Source organism: Mirounga leonina, unplaced genomic scaffold (genome assembly GCF_011800145.1).
Source record: "Mirounga leonina isolate KUSES-001 unplaced genomic scaffold, KU_Mleo_1.0 Mir_175, whole genome shotgun sequence".
NCBI classification, from domain to species: Eukaryota; Metazoa; Chordata; class Mammalia; order Carnivora; family Phocidae; genus Mirounga; species Mirounga leonina.
In genome coordinates this window covers 35,264,800-35,288,570 of record NW_023270453.1, presented here as the reverse complement: position 1 = coordinate 35,288,570, position 23,771 = coordinate 35,264,800, and the positions used below count along the sequence as shown (strand labels likewise).

Genomic DNA, 23,771 nt, shown 5'->3' with positions numbered 1-23,771 from the left:
TAAGATGTTCATGTGTTATAAACTATTATATATTTATTCCTTAAAATTTATTTCTCTTGTCTTCATTTTCATGAAGTCACTAAATATGTTGTTATCATAAAAGTTTTTGTGTAATTTATGTTGTGCTGGCAGTAACGACCTAAAGGACAAAAAAGAAAAGGTAGTTTTTAGGATTTACAATTTCAGAATATAAAAAATTTTGAATATATTTTTATAGAAAAATGTAAGTGAAAGTTAATGTGAAAATTTTAATGTTCAGAAAACTCGGTGAAGTTGTTTTCTAAAATATTCAAAAGTATTAAAATTACAGGGCAAAATACAAGTATAAGTGATAGATACCAAAGTTTTAAATCAAAATTGTTTAAAGTTGAAAATCTTAAATATATTTTGAAAACAACTTTATTAATCTTATGTAATATTTTTATTACATAACTTTTTGCATTTCTAGTATTCATTGTCAATCTAGTCGCTAATGTAAAGAATTGGTGTCACCTCATATGTCTTATGTCTCGGTCTCCTCCATATAAATTAGTGGCATAAATTGTTTAAATTGTAGAATGTTCCTCTGCTATAATACGCTGAGAACATGAGGAGAAGCTGAAAAATGGATGCTCAGCTTTGCTGTTGATCTAGAATCCGTTGCATGCATGCCACTTGAAAAGAAGTTAATTTGTCATTTCTCTTAAGTGTTTTCAACACTTCTTTCTTATACTCTGAAACCGTGTCTGTCTACAACATTGGCAGAGGCTGCTACCCACAAACCTGTGACCTTCAGATACAATTGCCTTTTGTTGAGAGATTTTAGGGCAAGAGGTGAGGAGCACATTCCTTGGGGCCTGAACAGTGTTAGTTATGAAATGGGATGTTTAGGATTACAGATCATGCTGAGCCAGTGCTGAGCATATGATCCTGAGTGACCAGAGCACCCTGTGTTCCTTAATACATTTACTTTTTGATGTATTCTGAGTTGCAGGGCCAGTCTTGCTAGGTTCTAAGTGCACTACTGGCTGGAGGGAGACTGGGGAAATCGAGTCCCTGGCCTCCACCTCGGGGATCTTTAGACTCACAGTATAGGGATTTTCTCCAAGCACAGAGTGCTCAAAAAGTGCTGGGCAACCAAAAATGGTAGAATAGAAAAATCCAGGGCTCTGTCCCTCTCCCAGTACAACGAATGAACTGGCCAAATCTGTCAGAATCAGCTTTTGAAGAACTCCGGAATCTAGTGAAAAACTTAAAACAGGGAAAACTTGGTGAAGAGAGAGACTGCAGCTTTACGGTGAGAGAGTGCTGTGGCATTTTGAATGCCATGAGGGTGGGCACCCAAACGTCTGGTGCTGGTTGCTGGTGCTGGAGGAAGCGATATAGAACTTAACTTTCAAGGAATGTGATTGTGGGTGTCCCCCTGTCTGGTGCCTCCCTCAAGGACAGGTGGAAAGACTTCCTGTATCTTCACTCAGGATGTTCCCAGGGGCGATGGCTTTTGCTGAAAACATTTAAAGGCACAGGTACTGGCTTCAGCAGCCGGGGACAACACTTGGGACAAGTAATAGACAAGAAACCTGGGAAAGAAGGGTTTGGGACAGAGTTATGTGTGGGAATGGGGCTTTTCAAAGCTTCCGCATATGCCTGGGAATTGAGAAGAGCCACGTGCAAACAAAGAGTGAGACCCAAACTCAGCAAAGGCCTGAGAAGACTCTAAGCTTTGATCTCTTGCTGGCCTTCAGGCTCTGTGTGAGAAGAAAGTTGAAGCTAAGGCAGAGTTCTAAGCAGCCAGGCCAAGTATTCGAGGACTTAGCTCTGACACGGTTCCATCTTGCAAAGATGTAGGAGAGTAATTTTTCTTTCCTTAAACAAGTTTCTTTTGTTGGCTCCAGACATTTAAGGTAACTGTCAAGATACCAGCTATCCAGTAAGCTAAAGGAAAACAGACTTCAGTGGCAAAGAGCACAGACCTCACACAAATAGTTGAGGAAAGTCTATAAGCAAGCAAGTACCAGTAACCCATAATAGGCAGCAGTAAACCCTGAGAGGAAGGAAAATCTGACTTTCAGAGTTGCCACGTATTCAAAATAGCCAGTATTCAGCAACAACAAAAATCATAAGCTGTTCAAAGAAACAAATTACGGCCTTACACAGAGAAAAAAGAAAAATATAGAAACTGTCCATGAGGCAGCCCAGGTTATTGGACTTACTAAACAAAGACTTACTAAACAAAGACCTTAAACTAATGGTTTTAAATATGCTCAAAGAGCTAAAGGAAACCAGGAGAACAATGTCTCAGCATATACAGAGTATCAGTAAAGAGAGAGGAATATAGAAAAGGCACCAAATAGAAATTTTGGAGCTGAAGAGTATAATAACTGAAATGAAAAATGTATTCACTAGAGGGGCTCAGCAGTAGATTTGTGCAGGCAAGAGAAGGAACCCCTGAACTTAAAGACAGGTCAATTGAGATTATTCAGCCTGCGGAGCAGAAGGAGAGAAGAATGAAGAAAGTGGTCAGAGCCTGAGACCCGTGGTACACCATCAAGAATGTAACATGCATAAATGCGGGTCCCAGAAGGAATAAAGACAAACCTAGATCAATAGAATAGAGTAAGAGTCTAGAAACACACAAATATCATACATCTATGGTCAAATTTTGATAAGGGTACGAAAACTATTTAATGGAGAAAGAATAGTCTTTTCAACACGTGCCAAGACAAGTGGGTATTCACGGGCAAAAGAAAGTTGGACCTTGGGGCGCCTGGGTGGCTCAGTTGTTAAGTGTCTGCCTTCGGCTCAGGTCATGATCCCAGGGTCCTGGGATGGAGCCCTGCATCCGGCTCCCTGCTTGGCGGGAAGCCTGCTTCTCCCTCTCCCACTCCCCCTGCTTGTGTTCCTTCTCTCTCTGTGTCTCTCTCAGTCAAATAAATAAATAAAATCTTAAAAAAAAAAAAAAAAAGAAAGAAAGTTGAACCTTCAACTCACATCGTATACAAAAATTAATATTCAGAATGGATCAAAGACCTAAATGTGAGAGCTAAAACTAAATAAACTCTTGGAAGAAAATATGATATGTTTTCATGACCTTGAATTTGACAGTGGATTCTTAGATATGACACCAAAAGCGCAACAACAATAAAATAGATACACTTGACTATATCACAATTGAAAACCTTCATACACCAAAGGATACTATCGAGAAAGTGAAGAGACAGCTTACAGAATGGGGAAAGATAGTGCAAACCATGTATCTGATAAGTGCCTCGTATCCAGAATGTATAATGGGCTGTCATAACTCAACAACAAAAAGGCAAGGTAATTAAAAAATGGGCAGAGGATTTGAATAGACATTTCTCCAAAGGAGACATAGTACAAAGTGGTTATGGCAGGCTGGGAAGAGGGAGGAATGGGGATGCCTGCTTAATAGGTATGGGTTTCCCTTTGGGATACGAATATATTTTGGAATATAGAAATGATGATTTTACAACATTGTGAATGTGCTAAATGCCACTGAATTGTACACTTTAAAATGGTTAATTTTATGTTATGTGAATTTTACCTCAATAAAAAAAACGTGCTGCACAGCCTGAAAATGTGGATGTCTCCCACCCTGCCGCAAAGAGGGGTGAGGTCTGGTGATGTTCTTGGAAGTGAAGTTTTTTTTACGGGTATATTTGGGGTACCCTCTGAGTGGGATTTAAATGTGTCTTAATATGTCGGACAAATGGCAGGGAGGCGGGACCATGAAGAGGCCTAAGAAAGAACCAGACAGCCCTGTTAATCCAAGAAAAGGGGTATTCCTGAGTTTGGCCTTGTCATTTGGTGCAGTCCTTGTTGGAGACATTCCCAGATCTGTTCCTGGACAGAGGGGTTGGATGTAAACTTTGAAAGTCTATTTCTCTAAAGTTTATAAGTCCCATCAGGGATCCCTCTGACAGAGTGTAAGACACACAAGAGGAGAGAGAATCATCCTTTCCCGCTCTCCTAGATTGCTGTGGGACCTGATACCAGAAGGTCCTCAGGGCATCCCAGGCAGCCCCTCCTGGAGCAGATGCTTCCTGATGGAGCAGGGCTCCTTTGTGACCCTAGGTGAGGCACCACTTGGGGACTCCCAGAAATACTAGAGCACTTTGCAGAAAGTGTAGATCCCTGGGAGCCAGTAGGGCAGTGGGCTGGTGCGATGATGAGTCACTATTAATGGTAATTCAAATTACATGGGCAGCAAATCCTCAGATAACAAGAAATGTTCGTTGTAAGTATTGTAAGGATTCTTTTAAACCGGGCAGACACCGCTCCCCAGCAGGAGTCCCGAACTTGGGACAGCATCTGGCACATCAAAGGTCCTCAAAAAATATATTTTTTTAAATGAATACTACTATGTCGTGTAAGTTCTTTTTAACAGCCAACATTTCTTTTTTTCTTCTCTGTGAAGGGGAAAAAGAGAAATGGTGTCGAGGAAAAGTGAACCCAAATCATCTTGAATTACCAGCTCTCTTTCTCTTGCTTCCTTTCTGCACTAAAGATAAAGACGTCTTTTGGGGCCATGAGGATGGGACTGTGTTCAGAATAAGTGGATACACATGGGGTGACACTGAGGCATAGTGCCTGAAATGTTCTGTCTTGCCGTTAAAGTACCAACACGGGCTGGTTTGAATGGGGTTGCACGTCTGTAGCCTCTTAGCCAAGAGTGCAGCATGGCACGGGAAAGCTGCCGAGAGCCCCCCAGGAGCGCCCAGCTTCGGCTGAGGAGGTGCGGGTGTGGGCAAGTGGGGAGGTGCCCGGGGAGAGGAGGTCCACGCCCAGCTGTGCTTCCAGCATGATTGCTCCCAGAGCGGAGAGAAGGTGCCCTGTCCCCACTTCCTGAGGCATCCGAAGGACAGGCTTGTAGAAGGTAACTTAGCAGCTGTGGGAGTGGGAGTGCGAGTGTGGAGGAGGGCAGGGCTTGACAACTTGATAGTAGGCCTGTAGCCTTCTTCCCTTGGAGCTTCCCTTGTCTTGTCTGGGGAAAGGGATGGCAATGATGATAGTCACACTCATACTCTGCATACTGTGTTCCAGACACTGCTCATGTAATAACTCACCGAACGTTCCTGTCGGCGTTATGAGGTAGGTACTGTGATTATACACATTTTCCAGATGTGGAAGTGGAGTAGGGTTGACCCTACTCTCTGTCCCTCACTCCCTGTGTTTCACCCCCACTGGTGCACAGACCACATATTTAAGTGCCTGATCAAGAGCCAGTCTGTCCTGTTGGCTCTCAAAGGATCTGAGAGGTTCACAGGAGAACACACAGGATACAGCTGGTCCTCTGCGCGTGATTCTGGGGACCTCTCCGGTAGAGGTTGGGAAATGTGGGCAGCCCCCTCCCCAATCTGTTCTAGCAGTCTGCTTGTTAGAGCAAAATCCAAATGTCAGAGATGTCGATTTTCTTTGTTTCTTTCCCCTGAAATAGAATGTGGGTCTGGTGTGTGTGTCGGGGGGAAGAATCTAGTGATTCACAGTTTCTGCTTATTTGGCTCCTGGCTGAATGGGAATTTGCATTACTTAGTGTCTGCCTTTTTCCCTGGGAATCAAAATACGTTTCCCGTTCAATTACTAAGCAAATTTCACAGCCAAATAATCCTCTTATTTTTACAAGTGGGATTTCCCTTGGTGGAGGGTGTTTGGATTCTCTCAGTAGTTGATCCTTCTCAAGTCTTCTGTTCCTGCCGTCCTAGTCTGTGCAGGAAGTTAAGCTTTCATTCATGGATTAAGAGCTTCTAAACGGCCGTTGGGAGACTTTGACCTTGCAAGCCAGGGGTGAATTCTTGAGTTCTGTTCACTAGCTTGGGGTAAGGGTTTGTGCCCCCTACCTGTTCTTCCATTTATCAGCTTCGGATGTGGTCACACAAGCGACATCTTTAGCAGAGCTGGGGCCTGGGGTCAGTGGACACAGAATAGGAAGAGAAGAGAGCAGTGTGTATGGTCCAGTATGCTCGGCCCAGGCTAATCAGGAAGAACAAAAAACAAACTAAAAAACTCCTCCGCTGCCCTTGAGATGGAGTTTAAACCAGACTTGCTGAAGGGCCATGTCTGGGAAGCCCACAGATAGGCTCAATTTTCTTTCCATTCAGTCCCATTTGTCCCATCAGATTGTAGGCTTTTGGGGGGCAACTCAGCCAGGTTTCTTCCTTCTCCTTCCTCTTAGGCCATCATGTATGCAGAATGATGATTTGATATACGCTCCTGGGGCCCTGACAATCACTCTTCTATTCTGTTTCTGAGTTTGATTTTTTCTTTTTTTTTGGCTTCACATATAAGTGATACCATACAGAATCTATCTTTGGCTTATTCACTTACCATAATGCTCTCCAGGCTCCCGCCTGTTGTTGCAAAAGGCAGGATTTTCTTCTTTCTAATGGCTGAATAATATTCCATTATATATACGTATACAACACATTTCTTTTGTCCATTCATCCATTGATGGACACTTAGGTTGTTTCCATATTTTGGCCATTGTGAATAATGCTGCAACGAACTTGGGAGTATAGGTATCTTTTCCAGATAATGATTTCCTTTCCTTTCACAATATACCCAGAATTGGGATTGCTGGATCATATGGTGGTTCTACTTTTAATTTTTTGAGGAGCCTCCCTACTGTTTTCTGTAATGGCTGTACCAGTTTACATTCTCACTAACAAGGGAACAAGGGTTCCCTTTCCTCTACATCCTCACCAACATTTGTTCTCTCTTCTCTTTTTGATAACAGCCATTCTGACCAGTGTGAGATGATATCTCAGTGTGGTTTTGATTTGCATTTCCCTGAGGATGAGTGATGTTGAACACATTTTCATGTACCTGTTGGCCGTCTGTATGTCTTCTTTGAAAAATGTCTGTGTAGATCCTTTGCCCATTTTAAATCAGATTTTTTTTTTGCTATTGAGTTTATGAACTCCTTATATTAGATATTAACCCCTTATCAGATAGATAGTTGGCAAATATTTTCTCCCATTCTTTAGGTTGCCTTTTCATTTTGTTGATTGTTTCCTTTGCTGCACAGAAGCTGTTTAGTTTGATGTAGTCCCACTTCTTTTTGCTTTTGTTGCCTGTGCCTTTGGGGGTGTCCTATCCAAAAAAAATCACTGCCAAGACTAATGTCAAGGAGCTTTTTTCTATGTTTTCATGGAGGAGTTTTACAGTTTTAGGTACATTTAAGTCTTTAATCCATTTCACATTAATTTTCGTGAGTGGTTAAGAGTCCAGTTTCACTCTTCTGCATATAGCTTCCAGTTTTCCCCAAACCTTTCCCCATTGTGTGTTCTTGGCACCATTGCCAAAAATAAATTGACTGTATATGTGGACTCTCTATTCTGTTCCGTTGGTCTTGTGTTTGTTTTAATGCCAGTACCATACTATTTTTGATTACTATAGCTTTGTAGTAAGAGTTTGAAATTGGGAAGTGTGATGCCTCCAGCTTTGTTCTTTCTCAAGATTGCTTTGGCTATTCAGGATCTTTTGTGGTTCCATACAAATTTTAGGATTCTTTCTTTTGTTTCTGTGAAAAATGTCTTTGGAATTTTGATAGAGATTGCATCAAATCTATAGATTGCTTTGGGTAGTATAGACATTTGAGAATATTAATTCTTCCAATCCATGAGCATGAGATACCTCTCCATTTATTTGTGTCTTCTTCAGTTTCTTTCATCAGTGTCTTATAATTTGCAATGTACTGGTTCTTTACCTCCTTGATTAAATACACATATTCCTAAGTATTTTATTGTTTTGATGCAATTGTAAATGGGAAGGATTTTTTTAAAAGATTTATTTATTTATTTACTTTAGAGAGGGAGAGAGTGTGTGGAGTGGGGGGAGGGGCAGAGGGAGAGGGAGAGAAATCCTCAAGCAGATTCCCTGCTGAGTGTGGAGCTTGATGCAGGGCTCCATGCAGGACTTGATCTGAGAACCTTGAGATCATGACCTGAGCTGAAATCAAGAGCTTAACCGACTGAGCCACCCAGGTGCCCCTGGGATTGCTTTCTTAATTTCTCTTTTATACAGATAGTTTTTTTGATAGTGTATAGAATGCAATTGATTTTTGTATATTGACTTTGTATCCTGTAATTTTACTGGATTGATTTATTCTAACAGTTTTTTGGTGGGGTCTTTAGGGTTTTCTATATATAATGTCATGTTATCTGCAGACAGAGACAACTTAATTTTCCTTCTGATTTGGATGCCTTTTATTTCTTTTTGTCTAATTGCTCTTGTCTAATTCCAGTACTATATTGAATAGAAGTGGTGACAAGTGGGCATCCTTGCCTTATTCCTAATCTTAGAGGAAAAATTTTAGCTTTTCACCGTTGAGTATGATGTTAGCTATAGACTTGTCCTGTATGGCCATTATTATGTTGACTTACATTTCTTCTATAGCTGATCTGTTGAGAGCTTTTTAAAAAAAAAAATTTTTTTTATTGTTATGTTAATCCCCATACATTATTACATCATTAGTTTTAGATGTAGTGTTCCATGATTCATTGTTTGTGCATAACACCCAGTGCTCCTTGCAGAACATGCCCTCTTTAATACCCATCACCAGGCTAACCCATCCTCCCACCCCCCTCCCCTCTAGAACCCTCAGTTGTTTTTCAGAGTCCATCGTCTCTCATGGTTCGTCTCCCCCTCCGATTTCCCCCCCTTCATTCTTCCCCTCCCGCTATCTTCTTCTTTTTTTTCTTTTTTTCTTAACATATATTGCATTATTTGTTTCAGAGGTACAGATCTGAGATTCAACAGTCTTGCACAATTCACAGCGCTTACCAGAGCACATACCCTCCCCAGTGTCTATCACCCAGTCACCCCATCCCTCCCACCCCACCACCCACTCCAGCAACCCTCAGTTTGTTTCCTGAGATTAAGAATTCCTCATATCAATGAGGTCATAGGATACATGTCTTTCTCTTTGACTTATTTCACTCAGCATAATACCCTCCAGTTCCATCCACGTTGTTGCAAATGGCAAGATCTCATTCCTTTTGATGGCTGCATAATATTCCATTGTATATATATACCACATCTTCTTTATCCATTCATCTGTCGATGGACATCTTGGCTCTTTCCACAGTTTGGCTATTGTGGACATTGCTGCTATAAACATCGGGGTGCACGTACCCTTTCGGATCCCTACTTTTGTATCTTTGGGGTAAATACCCAGTAGTGCAATTGCTGGGTTGTAGGGTAGCTCTATTTTCAACTTTTTGAGGAACCTCCATACAGTTTTCCAGAGTGGCTGCACCAGCTTGCATTCCCACCAACAGTGTAGGAGAGTTCCCCTTTCTCTGCATCCCCGCCAACATCTGTCCTTTCCTGACTTGTTAATTTTAGCCATTCTGACTGGTGCAAGGTGGTATCTGTTGAGAGCTTTTATCATGAAAGAATGCTGAATGTTGTTGAATGATTTTAATGCATCTATTGAGATGATCATATGATTTTTATCCTTCATTCTTTAATGTGGTGTATCTCATTGATTGACCTGTGTATGTTGAACCATCCTTACAGGCTAGGGATACATCCTACTTGATCATGCTGTATGATCCTTATAATGTTCTGTTGAATTTGGTTTGCTTGTATTTCATTGAGGATTTTTGAATCTATGCTCATCAGGGATGCTGGAGTGTAACTTTCTTTTCTTCTAGTGTCTTTGTCTGGTTATGGTATCAAGATAATGCTGGCCTTAAATATAAGTTTGGATGTGTTTCCTTCTCTTCAATTTTTTTGGAAGAGTTTGAGGAGAATCGGTGTTTTTGGTAGAATTTGCTATTGAAGCCATCTGGTCTTGGGTTTTTCTTTGTTGAGAGTTTTTTGTTGTTGTTTTTAAAGATTTTATTTATTTATTTGAGAGAGAGAACACGAGTGGTGGGGGGGGCAGAGAGAGATGGAGAAGCAGACTCCCCACTGAGTGGGGAGCCTGATGTGGGGCTCTATCCCAGAACCCTGGGATCATGACCTGAGCTGAAGGCAGATGCTTAACCGACTGAGCCACCCAGGCGCCCCTCTTGAGTGATTTTCGATTACTGATCAGTCTCCTTACTACTTAGAGATCTGCAGATTTTCTATTTCTTCATGGTTCAGTTGTGATAGGTTGTATGTTTCTAGGAATTTATCTGTTTCTTCTAGGTAACCCCGTTTGTTAGCATATGAATGTTCACAGTGGTCTCTTTGATCCTTTCTATTTTTGCATTGTAATATCTTCTCTTTCATTTATGATTTTATTTATTTGAGTCTTCTCTCGCTTTTTCTTACTCTTCTTTTTCTAGTTCTAGGAGTTGTTATTTGAGGTTGTTCTTTTTTTCTTAATGTAACCATTTAATTGGAACTGCTTTTGTTGAATCCTGTAAGTTTTGGTATGTTGCATTTCCATTTTTGTTTGTTTCAAGAAGGTTTTTGTTTGTTTTTTTTAAGTTTACTTATTTATTTAAGTAATCTCTACACCCAGTGTGGGCTCAAACTCATGACCGGGAGATCAAGAGTCACATGCTGTACTGACTGAGCCAGCCAGGCATCCCTGTTTCAAGATATTTCTTGATTTTCCTTTTAGTTTCTTCGACACATTGGTTGTTTAGGAGTATTGTTTAATTTCCATATATTTGTTAATTTTCCAACTTTCCCACTTTTACTGACTTCTAGTTTCATACTATTATGGTTGGAAGAGATACTTGATTTGACTTCAGTCTTCTTAAATTTTGTGAAGACTTGATCTGTGACCTAATATTTGACCTATCCAGGAGAATGTTTCATCTGCACTTGAGAAGAGTGTGTGTTCTATTGCTATTGGATGGAGTATTCTGTAGGTGTCTGTTAGGTCCATCTGGTCTAAAGTGTAGTTCAAGTCCAGTATTTCATTTTGATTTTCTATCTGGATGATCTATTCACATTTGAAACGGAGGATTGACACCCCTTACTATTGTTGTATTGCTGCCTATTTCTGCCTTCAGATATGTTACTATTTGCTTAATATATTTAGGTGCTGTGATGTTGAATGCATATATATATATACAGTCATTATATCTTCTTTTTTTTTTTTAAAGATTTTATTTATTTATTTGACAGAGAGAGACACAGCGAGAGAGGGAACACAAGCAGGGGGAATGGGAGAGGAAGAAGCAGGCCTCCCGCTGATCAGGGAGCCCGATGTGGGACTCGATCCCAGGACCCTGGGATCATGATCCGAGTCAAAGGCAGATGCTTAAAGACTGAGCCACCCAGGCGCTCCTCATTATATCTTCTTGATGAATGACCCCTTTATCATTATACAGTGGCCTTCTTTTTACTTAGAAGTCTATTTTGTCTGATGTAAGTATAACTACTCTGCTCTTTTAGTTTCCATTTGCATGGAATATCTTTTTCCATCTCTTCACTTGTGGCTTATATGTGTCCTTAAGGCTTAAGTGAGTGAGTAGGCAGCATCTATTGGGTCTTTTTTTTTTTTTTAAATCCATTTTGTCACTCTGTTCCTTTTGATTGGATAATCTAATCCATGTACATTTGCAGTAATTATTGATAGGTAAGGACTTATTATTGCCATCTTGTTTTCTTTCTCTTTCTTTCTTTCTTTTTTTTTTTTTTGTAGTTCTATTATACCTTTCTTCCTCTCCTGCTGCCCTCCTTTGTGAATGGATGGTTTTAGTATAGTGGTATGCTTTGATTCCTTTCTTTTTCTTTTTTGTATCTACTATAGTTTTTTTCTTTGTGATTACCATAAGGTTTATATGATATACTTGTAACCATCTTTATACTTATAACTGTCTCTTTTAAGCTAATAACAACTTAAACTTTGATTGCTTACAAAAACTGCCCTTTTTATTTTTTGCTGTCACAATTTACCTCTTTCTCTTTGTGTATCTGTTAACAAATTATTGTAACCATTGTTATTTTTAACTGGGTACCAAGGCATCTAGGCCACCCAGAAAGTCAGGCCACCCAGAAAGTCAGTCTTGGTGCTTCATGGGGAAATTGGTGCACATGAAGCAGCGCCTGACTGTTTTCATAGGCAAATCACCCTGGGATCTATCTTACTTGTTAGATAACCAGCATTCTGTAACAGAAGGTTGCCCTTTATCAACCACCTCAAGTGCCTCTGTTGCTCATGTTGAGCTTGCAGAACTGACTGAGTTATTGTTGGGTTCCTGGAATTGGGACTGTTTGGCAGTCCCCAGACTGACAGAAACTGCCTCAGTACTTGGCTATCCCCTTGCCAAGCTGGGAACCCCCTAGCTTTGATGGGGGCGGGTTAAGGTCCGAGTTAGCTTAAGGCAGCTCTGCTGTGGTAGAACATTTCCAGTGTCTGTGTATTTCAACTTTCGTCAGAACAAGGGTGAAAGATCGGGGTCTGTGCCCTTCAAGAGAAATATAATGTCAGCCATACGTGTAGTTTAAACATTTTCTGATCACTGTATTTAGAAAAGTAACAAGACCAAGAGAGATGAAAACGTAGGTCTCCACAAAATCTTGCGCATGACTGTTCATAGCAGCATTACTCAAAATGGCCAAAATATGGAAAAAAGTCACATGTTTACCAAATGATGAACAGATAAACAAAATGTGATCTATCCAGACAAGGGAATATTGTTTGGCAATAAAAAGAAATGAAGTACTGACATCTGCTATACCATGGATGAACTGTGAAAACATGCTGAGTGAAAGGAGCGAGACACAAAAGACCCTGTATTGTATGATTTCACTTCTATGAAATGTCCAGAACAGGCAAATCCACAGAGACAGGAAGTAGAATAGTTGTGGCCAAGGGCTGAGGGAACGAGGAAATGGGGAGTGACTGCTAATGAATACCTGGTTTCTTTTTGAAGTGATGAAAATGTTCTAAAATTGATTGTGGTAATGGTTGTACAGCTTTGTGAATGTACTAAAAATGAGTGAGTCACACACTTTTTTAAAAGTTTTTTAAAAAATATATTTATTTATTTATTTGAGAGACAGAGAGAGCAAGAGCAGGAGTGGGGGGAAGAGCAGAGGGAGGGGGAGAAGCAGACTCCCCGCTGAGCAGGGAGCCCGATGATCCCCGGGATCATGGCCTGAATCTAAGTCAGATGCTTAACTGACTGAGCCACCCTGGCGCCCCTCAGTTATTTAAGTAAGCTCTACACCCAATGTGGGGATCGAACTCATGACTCCAAGATCAAGAGTCAGATGCTCCTCTAAGCCAGCCAGGTGCCCCAAGTTACACACTTTAAATGGGTGAATTATATGGTATGTGAATTATAGATCAACAAAAACAGTTTAAAAAGAGAAAAAAGAGGGGTACCTGGCTGACTCAGGTGGAGGAGTGTGACTCTTGATCTCAGGGCCAGGAGTTTGAGCCCCACGTGGGGTTTTGAGATTACTTAAATAAAAAAAGAAACTTAAAAAAAATAAAAAATAAAAGGAAAAAAAGAAACAGGTAAATTTTACTAATATATTTAACTCAGAATGTCCACAATAGTATTTAAAGACGTAATCAATGTAAACCATGATCAATGAGAGATTTTACATTCTTTTTTTTTTGTAACTGATCTTTGAAATTTGGTGTGTGTTTTATAGTTATGGCCCACCACTTTGGCCACATAACAAGGGCTCAGTAGCCACATTCAGTCAGTGGCTTCCATATTGGAAGGTGCAAATCTTGGTAGTTCTTATCTTCCTGCCAGCAAAAGTCTCTCTGTCTTCCTGCCCCTCTTCGTTTACAAATCCAAACACGCCTGGGTTCAAATCACTTTTTGCCATTTACTAGGAGTACAACTTTGAGCCTGTTACTTAACCTTTCTAAATGAGTTTTCCTTTCTATGAAATGGGCACAGTTAAAGAGGGATTGAGGTCGGGGTTAATTGAGATAATCAGTATAAAGTTATAGAATGATGCTTGGCTTACAGGATTCAATCAATGTTCGTTGTTATTTTTTTCCTGACCTCGCAAGGCAGGACAGCCTGTGTACTCAGGTGAGAAAGACTTGGGACTGGAGAACTTGGGCTCAAACCCTGGTCCTGTCACATACAAGCTGGCTTGTGCAGGAGCTTGTTATGTCTGTAGACTGGCCACACCCACAGCCCCCTCGGAGGTTCTTTTCTCGCAGTTACCCCACTTTGCACCTTAGGACCCAGGATGCAGCTGACTGGACAGGAGTGGACACCCACCTTAAGGGTAGACAACATCTAGGCTGGTTGGAGGACTGTGAGGCAGCCCCATGTGAGAAATCCAACCCACAGGGAGACTGGGGACCAGCTGAACAGTTCTGATCCTTTCTTTTGATGAATTTTGTTGCTGTTGTTGTTGTTCTATTCTTTTAAATTTACATTTTGTTAGTTAACATTTTGTTAGTGCAATATTAGTTTCTGGAGTAGACTTCAGTGATTCATCACTTCCTTACAACACCCAGTGCTCATCACAACAAGTGCCCTCTTTAATGCCCACCACCTGTCTAGCCCATCCCCCCACTCACTTCCCTCCATCAACCCTCAGTTTGTTTTATTGTTAAGAGTCACTTATGGTTTGTTTCCCCCCTCTCCTTTTTCTCTTTTCCCCCTTCCCGTATGTTCATCTGTTTTCTTTCTTAAATTCCACATATGAGTGAAATCATATGGTATTTGTCTTTCTCTGACTGACTTACTTCACTTAGCATAATACACTCTAGTTCCATCCATGTCATTGCAAACAGCAAGATTTCATTCTTTTTGATGGCTGAGTAATATTCCAATGTATATATATACACCACACCTTTTTTAAAAAAATTATTTTAGGGGAGAGGCAGAGGGAGAGGGAGAGAGAGAATCCTCAAGCAGACTCCCCACTGAGTACAGAGCCTGATGCGGGGCTCGTTCTCAGAACCCTGAGATCATGACCTGAGCCAAAATCAAGAGTTGGACTCCAACGGAGCGACCCAGGTGCCCGTATACCTCATCTTCTTTTTTTTTTTTTTTTTTAAAGATTTTATTTATTTATTTGACAGAGAGATACACAGTGAGAGAGGGAACACAAGCAGGGGGAGTGGGAGAGGGAGAAGCAGGGGGAGTGGGAGAGGGAGAAGCAGGCTTCCCGCTGAGCAGGGAGCCCGATGCGGGGCTCGATCCCAGGACCCTGGGATCATGACCTGAGCCGAAGGCAGACGCTTAACCATCTGAGCCACCCAGGCGCCCCTACCTCATCTTCTTTATTCATTCATCAGTCGATGGATATTTGGGCTCTCTCCATAGTTTGGCTCTTGTTGATAATGCTGATGTAAACATCGGGGTACATGTATCCCTTCGAATCCGAATTTTTGTATCCTTTGGGTAAATACCTAGTAGGGCAATTGCTGGATCGTAGGGTAATTCTGTTTTTTAACTTTTTGAGGAATCTCCATACTCTTGTCCAGAGTGGCCACACCAGTTTGCATTCCCACCAACAGTTCTTTTGCTGAATTTGAGTATGAGACGTAGAGGAAAGTTTAGTGTCGATACTGGGGACAGAAGCAGCAAGACATGGAGAAGGAAAGTTCTAAGAAGCCTTAAGTCAACATAAGCTATGGGTGAGGAGGAGCCATGAATTAGCAGGAACTCTGAATCAGCAGAAATTGAGACAGAGAGCAGAGTGGGGACAGCAGAGGAATAGGCCAAGACCCAGAGGTGCTGAGTCACCAGGATAGTGGAGCCCCAGCTTAGGGGCCTGGGATGCCCCGATGACGGGTATCCAGGAGTGTTGCCGCTGAGTTGCAGAGCTGCGTGCATCCGGTGACTAGAGCTACTGCTGCTGTTCGAGCCTCTAGGAGGTTGGGTGGCTAAGACTTCGGTCTTCCCAGTCTTCTAATGAAACCTGAGAATGTTTCTCTTCTTTGCAAGAACCTGACTGACGACACCAGCCACCTCAAAACTCCTCTGAGACTGTTGGGAAATAGGGACAGCTGTGGCCTTTGGGTTCAGCATCCTTCCTTGGGGGCAGTGACTTTTATCTGACACTTTGCAGTTCTGGGCCTGCCAGTCATGGGACTTCACCTTCCAGCTGGCCACATAATCTAGGCTGGCCCGGACAGTCGCCATTGCAGGGATGTGTTTCTCATGTAGAGACACCTCCAGGGAATCTTGAGAGAGCCCCTGGGTGCCGCTGGCTGGGATCTTCCTGTTTTCCAAGGCCTGTTTATTTAGCTCTTATGTTCTGGGACTTCCCAAATGGCCTCTACAAATCCCCTTTCCTTTTTAAAGTAATAATGCTAACTGGACACACACCTTGGAGGGTTGTTTTCAAGTGAAACAAGTGACTCCTGGACAGATTCGCCTTCCTGCCCCTGGTCACTCCCTCTGCAGCCCTTTCCTGTTCCACCTGACCTGTCTGCACTCCCTACCTAACATACCCGAAATAGCCCAGTGTTTTTTTCCCTTCGAAGGAGGATTCTTTTTTTTTTTTTTTTAAGATTTTATTTATTTATTTGACAGAGAGAGAGACAGCAACAGAGGGAGCACAAATAGGGGGAGTGGGAGAGGGAGAAGCAGGCTTCCCGCCCAGCAGGGAGCCCGTTACATAACGGGACTCTATCCCAGGACCCTGGGATCATGACCTGAGCTGAAGGCAGACGCTTAACGACTGAGCCACCCAGGCGCCCCCAAAGGAGGATTCTAAGCCTAAACCAGCCCCCAGTTTACCATAGGCTTTGCCAAGTCCTTGCCCAGCGCCTTTTCAGGCTTCCGTTTCTCTTCATAACAGTAAGCATATGTGAGGACTCTTTAGGATCTAAATCAGACGGGGCTCCTCTCTGCAGTACCACAGTACTCCCTATAGGTGGCAGCACGTCACCGCAAATGTCCCGGAATGTTGGCTCAGGTGCTCAAGAGCAACCAGGAGAGGGCGTGGGAGATGCTAGGGGTATAGCACTTGCTAGCCACGGAGGAGAGGAGGTAGGCGGTAGGAGGAAGGAAAGTGGACTCTCACTGGCCTTGAGACAAAAGAGAGTCGAGGTCTGGAGGGCAGGAGTAGTTGGTGTACCCAGTCTATCCCCCCATCTGTCCATCCATCCATCCAACAAATATTTTTGAGCCCCTGTGCCAGGCTCTGGAGATGGTGCAATGAATAAGACGGACACCTGTAGTCCCTCTCCTCACGAAGCTGGCACTCCACTGCAAATATCCCCCCCACCCCCAGCCCCCAACAGCCCTCATGTAGCACACCTGTGCCTTCTGGCTTGTTTCCTCACCTGTAAAATGGGATAGTAAACCATGTACCTCTCAGGTCCATGGTGAGGCTTAGGTTCTAGTGCCCAGTCTGTGTTTCTACCCTGGGCCTCAGTCCCACCTCTCCCTTCACAGGAACTGAAAACTGCTGAACGCTGCAGTCATCCAGGCGAGGGCTCAGTGTCCTCTCTGTATCCAAGGGAAGCACCGGCCGGCCCACCCTTCTGCAAAGTCTAGGTAAGCCTTGAAACTGAAGGAAACCCCAGGCCTGTGAGAAACCCCAGAAACATCAGAGGTTTGAATTTGGTGGTTTGTATCTATTTTAGGTTTTGGTGAAGAAACATTTCTAAGGAAAGAAGTTGGAGACATTATTCTACTGATATATATCATCCATGGTAATATACATATACATGTATACACACCCATATATATGCACACTGATATATATTATATACACACACATGCTGATATTTATCATACATGCTGATACATATATACATGTATACACATTCGTGTATATATACACACACTGATGTATACACACACGCAATGTTGTATATCACATATGCTGAGATACATGTATATGTATACATACACATGTGCACATATACTCCGATATGTATATATATATACATACACGCTGATATGCTGATATTCATATACAGATATACATATGTGTATACACAAATACACATTGGTATATGTAATATACACATATGTACTGATATCTATATACATACATCTATGCTGATATATACATATATATATACACATATACTCATTGGTATATATCATGCATACTGATATGTATCAGATACATATCACATGCTGATATGTATCATATATAATATACATGTATATGCATATACACACATATGTACTGATATATATCATACATACTGACAGACATGCACACACATATTCACACTGATGTATATCATATATATACACACACATACATATGAGAATAATTGATAGGACCTTTTACTAAATGTCAAGGTTGCTTTTATCCTTCTAGATGATTGTAAAGACTTTGGCCTATCTGTTGTGCATTTCTAGCGTTTCTAATATTATTACTCTATTTCTGTTGTTACCATATCCTGCCCCTTTACTTTTTAATGTAAACCAGATGTCATCTGGGGAACTTTTTGTGCCTTGTGATCTCAAAAAGTTTTCCCTGAAGGTCCCTTCTCCTGCCCCCACCTCTATCCCATTTCTGAGAAGGTCTCCGGGGCCTCTGTTTCTGCTAACTCCTGGCTTTTTGTGCCCCTGGGGCTCTGTCTCCTAGTGGGCTGCCTCTGACATGCAGCAAATCACATTTTTTTTTATTATTATGTTATGTTAATCACCATACATTACAGCAAATCACATTCTTAAAAAAATTTTTTTTTTTTAAAGATTTTATTTATTTATTTGCCAGAGAGAGAGAGTGGGAGAGGACAAGCAGGGGGAGTGGCAGGCAGAGGGAGAAGCAGGCTCCCCGCTAAGCAAGGAGCCTGATGCGGGACTCGATCCCAGGACCCTGAGATTATGACCTGAGCCGAAGGCAGATGCTTAACCATCTGAGCCACCCAGGTGCTCCCCCCCACCCAATTTTTTTTTTAACAGCAACAACAACCACAAAAACTTTATTCACACAATTCACACTAGGCTTCTGTTAGTCTAATGGACTCTAAGGAGGCTTGTGGGGAGTGTCCTGGGAGGGATCACATGTCAGATCACCTGATGCCCTCATACTCCCCGTTGCTCATAGCTTTGCCCACCATCTCTCACCTCCCATTTGCTGATTTGCCCCAGGCACACCACGTCCTTCTCCATCCGTTCTGCCAGTCCTATCCCTGGAGGACGGGGATTCTTTGAAGCTCGGGTGTCAGCTGGCAGCAAGCCCCCTGGAAACTCACGTGGGGTGATTAAATGCACATGCTCTGTAGTCAGATGTTTGAACTGAGAAAGAGGGAAAGTGCGGGAGAAAGAACATCAAGAGTTGGCTTTGATCACTTTGAGTTTATGATACCAAGTCAAACCTCCACAGGCCTAGGTCTGGCATTTAGGGGAGAGGACAGGGCATGTGGCGGGTCCAGATTCAGGAGTCTGTTATCACGATTAGCCTGTATCTGCAGCCTTGAGAAAAGATTCGTCTCTTAGAAAGCTAGTGCCCTCTGACCTCCAGGCCCTCCTAGCACATGGCTTATCTGTAAGCCCCCTCCTCTCATTGCTTGGCCAGCCCCAAGCCTCCTGTGGAAGGCTTTCTGCATCCACCTGGGCTGGATTAGGTGTCTTTGTTGACTCACAAGAGGTCCAAGACCTCAGACAAATGTGCTTTCTTTTCTTAGCCACCTCTGAGGCAGGGCTGCTTGAAGACCAAGCATCTCAATGATCACTTTGCTTCTCTTCTTCTCAGTTAATTGACTTAGATCTTGTGCTAAGGGATGCTGCCTGTGGGTCCTGGAGCCTGCTAGGAACAAGGCAGAGTGGGGCAGGTAAAGACTCTTTCTCTTTGCCTGGCATGTAAAATCAGGAAATCTAGGAATTATGTGGTCTGACTTGGGGCCTGTTGGAGTATCAAGACCCAGCTGTGAATGCAGAGTAGTGGTTTGAAAGGGCAGGCACAGAGAGGTGAAGTGACTTGCCTGAGGCCACACAGCTTACTGGGTCAGAGCTGAGATTTGAACCCCGGGCGTGGCTGACTTGGCACTGGGTTCTTTTCAGTATAGGATTCGTCCAGCCTCACATACCTATTCTAGAAGAAGGGAAGTGGTGAGGTAGGTGTGTGCTACGGGAGAGGAGCTTATTGGCTAGGACTGCAAGCTGGTGCTGGATCCCACGGGACCTTGGGGTGAGGAACTGGCAGGGGACACCCTGAACTTGAGATGCAGACCCAAGATCCCAGGAGAGAGGAGCTGACAATGAGAAGGCCCTGGTCAGGGGCACTCATCTGTGGGCCTGTATAAAGGGGTGCAGGGGATAAGTGGGAGAAGGGAAGTGGCACTCAGTCGGGACCACAGGAAGTTCCAGATTTTGGTTTGGAGTTGGAAAGTACCAGCAGTTCCTATTTCAACTGAAAACCAGAAGGAGATAAAGTTTTTTCTTTATAAAAGGAAGATGAATGCAAAATTTGCACAGGAGGCAGTGATCTACAGTCACCAAATAAATGTGGTAATCTCCAGGAGAACATCTTAAAATTCATTTGAGGTAGATCAGAGCCCAAAGCTCTTTAAATTGGGGACCTCCCAGAGGAGCCACCAGGGTACAAGAGGAAGACTTAGATGCTAGGCAAAACATAAAAAAAAAGAAAAGAAGGGGCACCTGGGTGGCTCAGTCGGTTAACTGTCCAACTCTTGGTTTTGGCTCAGGTCATGATCTCATGGGCTGTGAGCTCAAGCCCCACTTCAGACTCTGCACGCAGTGGGGAGTCTGCTTGAAGAGTCTCTCCCTCTGCCCCTCCCCCTACCTACAGTCTCTCTCTCTCTCTCTCTAAAATAAATAAATAAATAAATCTTAAAAAAAAAAAGAAAACCCAAACTCCAATATGAAAACAAGAAAGCCCATCACAACCATCATTATCAGCAGCAGCAGTGGCCACTGCTGGAGTGATATTCTGAGCATCCAGTGACTTCCCATCTCCTTCAGGCTCAACACCATATCTTCTCACTGGCCTAAAAGGCCCCATGCCCTCTAGCTCTGCATTGCTTCTCTGACCCTCTCACGGCTTCTTACTCTCCTCTCCCTCCTTCTTCCTGGCTGCACTGGCCCTTGGGATGGCTCCAACACACCAGGCTCCCTCCTGCCTCAAGACATTGGCCTGTGCTCTCTCTCCTCTGCCTGGAATGCTCTTCCCAGACATCCTTATGATGTCCTCCCTCACTTCCTGCAGGCTTTCTCAGAGGTCCCCTTCTCAACAAGACTGTCCCTGATGACATGTCTAAATTTGCAGTGCTCCTTCTCCTTCTTCCACTCCTGGATATCCTTATCCACTTCTGCATCTGAAAGTTTCCCCACAGAGGATGCCTGGGTGGCTCAGTCGGTTAAGCGTCTGCCTTTGGCTCAGGTCATGATCCCAGGGTGCTGGGATTGAGTCCTGCGTTGGGCTCCCTGCTCAGTGCCTGCGGCTCCCCCTGCTTGTGCTCTCTTTCTCTCTGTCTGGCAAATAAATAAATAAAATATTAAAAAAAAATAAAATAAAAGTTTCCCCACAGGACTTCTTGCCATATTCATACCATATATTTCTGTTTCTTGTGTATCTTTCTCCATAGGAATGAAAGCTCTGTGAGGGCATGGGATTCTGGAACAGTGCCTGGCACAGAGTAGGCGCTCAGTATTTGTTCTTGAATGAGGGAGTCATGGATGAGGGTTCATGCTTCAGAGCTGTGGGCTGAAGGAACGCATCCAATATGGCTGATGTTTGGGAGTTCTGTTCTGAGAGGGTCTGGCTTTGAGGGTCCCCAGGACCCAGGGTGTGACACTCCACTCCTTGGGCAATATCTGGGACCAATACCTGATTTGTGGGGGTGTGGGGGATTTGGGGACTCAGTCTCAACCTAATAATCCCATCCCTGTGGAAATCACTGCTAACTCACTGATAACAAGGTGAGCAGAACTGCTTCTTTAATCACTAATGAGAATATTCTAGTCCCTATAAACAAAGAGCTCACAGTTTATTCATTGCGAAGAAAGAAAGATGTGCGGAAAGAAGGGGGCACCGTCATGGAGGGAGGAATGTCAAGATGTTGAAGTTGAGTTCCTCAGAGTAATTGATTTACAATGCTCCCGGTCAAGGAAATTATATCCAATCAGGAGCTGTCTACACAATTTCCCACTAATTGTCACCAGGTGCCGTGGTAGGGTAATGAGTTTTGGGGCACAGGGGACTTGGATGTGGTGAGCCAAGAGGATCATTTTGGTATTTGATCTGAGGTAGGCTGAACTTCAGGATCCTTCTTTTTGTTAGAGAAGGCTTCTTCTTTGGCCAGAGTTGTATTGATCCAGAGGGTGCTGGACCAGGGACAATGTGGAAAGATGCAGACCTAGGATTGGGCCACCAAGCCTGGACCCCAGGGGGCTAGAAGCTGCCTAGTTGAGGGACATATCTTGGACTCCTTACTCCTCACATAGAATCTGTGTGATTCCATCAATTTTGCCTCCAGAGCTTCTCTAGGCTCTGTCCAGTTCTCTCCACCTCCACTGCCACCATCTCCTCTCGCCTGGTAACCGCAGTGGCTGCCTCGTTGGCCTCTCTCCTTCTTCCCTTATTCTCCTCCTTCACACCCTAACCCTGAGAGGTTACCCTGTGAAGGTGAAATCCTCTGCTCTATACATGTTAGGGGCTCCCGATACCTTGAGGTTAAAAGACCAAAACCCTCAGCATCATCCCGCACCGCCTGGCCCCCACCCACTTCTCAGCTTAGTCTTTCACCACTTCCTCCAGCCCAACTCAGCAACCGAGCTTCCATGCCGTTCATGACCTCATTTTTTACTTTAGGACTTTGACCTTCTTTCCTTTGCACAGAATGACCTTTCTTGTCCTTTGCCAGGCTGGCTCCTTGTCCTTTAGGTGGCAGCTCAGGTGTCTCATTGCCAGGAAGCCCTGTCTGATGCCACCCACCTTTCTGCCCCAAGGAGAGGTTAGCGTGGCAGGTTGCATTTTCCGAAGATGGCGGCAACACTGTCTCTCGTCCCACAGGCTCTTCTTACAAGGTGACCTTGACATTCCTCCCGCTGAGGGGGGGGGTGGGACTTATGTCCTGTCTCCTTGAATTTAGGTATACCTTTGTGACTGCTTCCATCCAGAGAGTACAGCAGAAGTGAATGCTTTGTGACCCCTGAGGCTGGAGCGTAATATTGCCATACACTTCTGTCTTCTCTTGGGGCCCAATCCCAGGGTGTGAGGAAGCCCATATTAACCCACATGGAGAGACTTCCTGGAGAGGTTCCTATAGGTGTTCTGGATAATAGACCACTGGAAGTCTTAGCCAACAACCTGCATTAACCAGCAGATGTGCCTGAGGATGCTTCCAGATGATTCCATAACCTAGTTGCCTAGTACCCCCAACCCTAGAATCATTTGTAATTGCTTGTTTAAAAGATACATTCTCGGGGTGCCTGGGTGGCTCAGTCGGTTAAGCTGCTGCCTTTGGCTCAGGTCATGGTCTCAGGGTCCTGGGATTGAGCCTCGCGTCTGGCTCCCTGCTCAGTGGGGAGTCTGCTTCTCTCTCTCTCTCTGCCTTTCCCCCCTGCTTGTGCTCTCTCTCTCTCTCTCACAAATAAATAATAAATAAAATCTTTAAAAAGATAAAATATACATTCTCCTCCTCAAAGAAGAATACAAAGCTAAAGTCCCTTTAGCCACCATCCCTACTTCCCACCCTCACTATTATGAATGTGGTTTGTATCCTTAAGGGCCTTAAAATACTTGTACATACATCTGTACGCCCTTTAGTATTGTTTTAAAAAGCCAATGATACACCATGCTTAATGCGTATTTCACAACCTGATTTTTTTACTCGGCTATGTGTTTCTGAGACCAGTCCTTGCTGATACGTATAGATCTTGTTAATTTCTCAGAGCTTCTGTATAGCATTTTATTATTTCTTATCTTTTTCCAAGCTGTTCCTATGCTGATGGACA

At 43.3% G+C, this 23,771-nt stretch overlaps 1 long non-coding RNA gene across 1 annotated transcript in view; it reads left to right on the top strand.

Moving 5' to 3' along the window:
* The first annotated feature begins 17,172 nt into the window (after positions 1–17,172).
* Positions 17,173–23,771, top strand: part of LOC118021869 — a 304,316-nt gene continuing 297,717 nt past the window's right edge. Inside the window, exon 1 of the long non-coding RNA XR_004682329.1 lies at positions 17,173–17,384. This is a non-coding gene — a long non-coding RNA (uncharacterized LOC118021869). The remainder of the gene's footprint in view (positions 17,385–23,771) is intronic.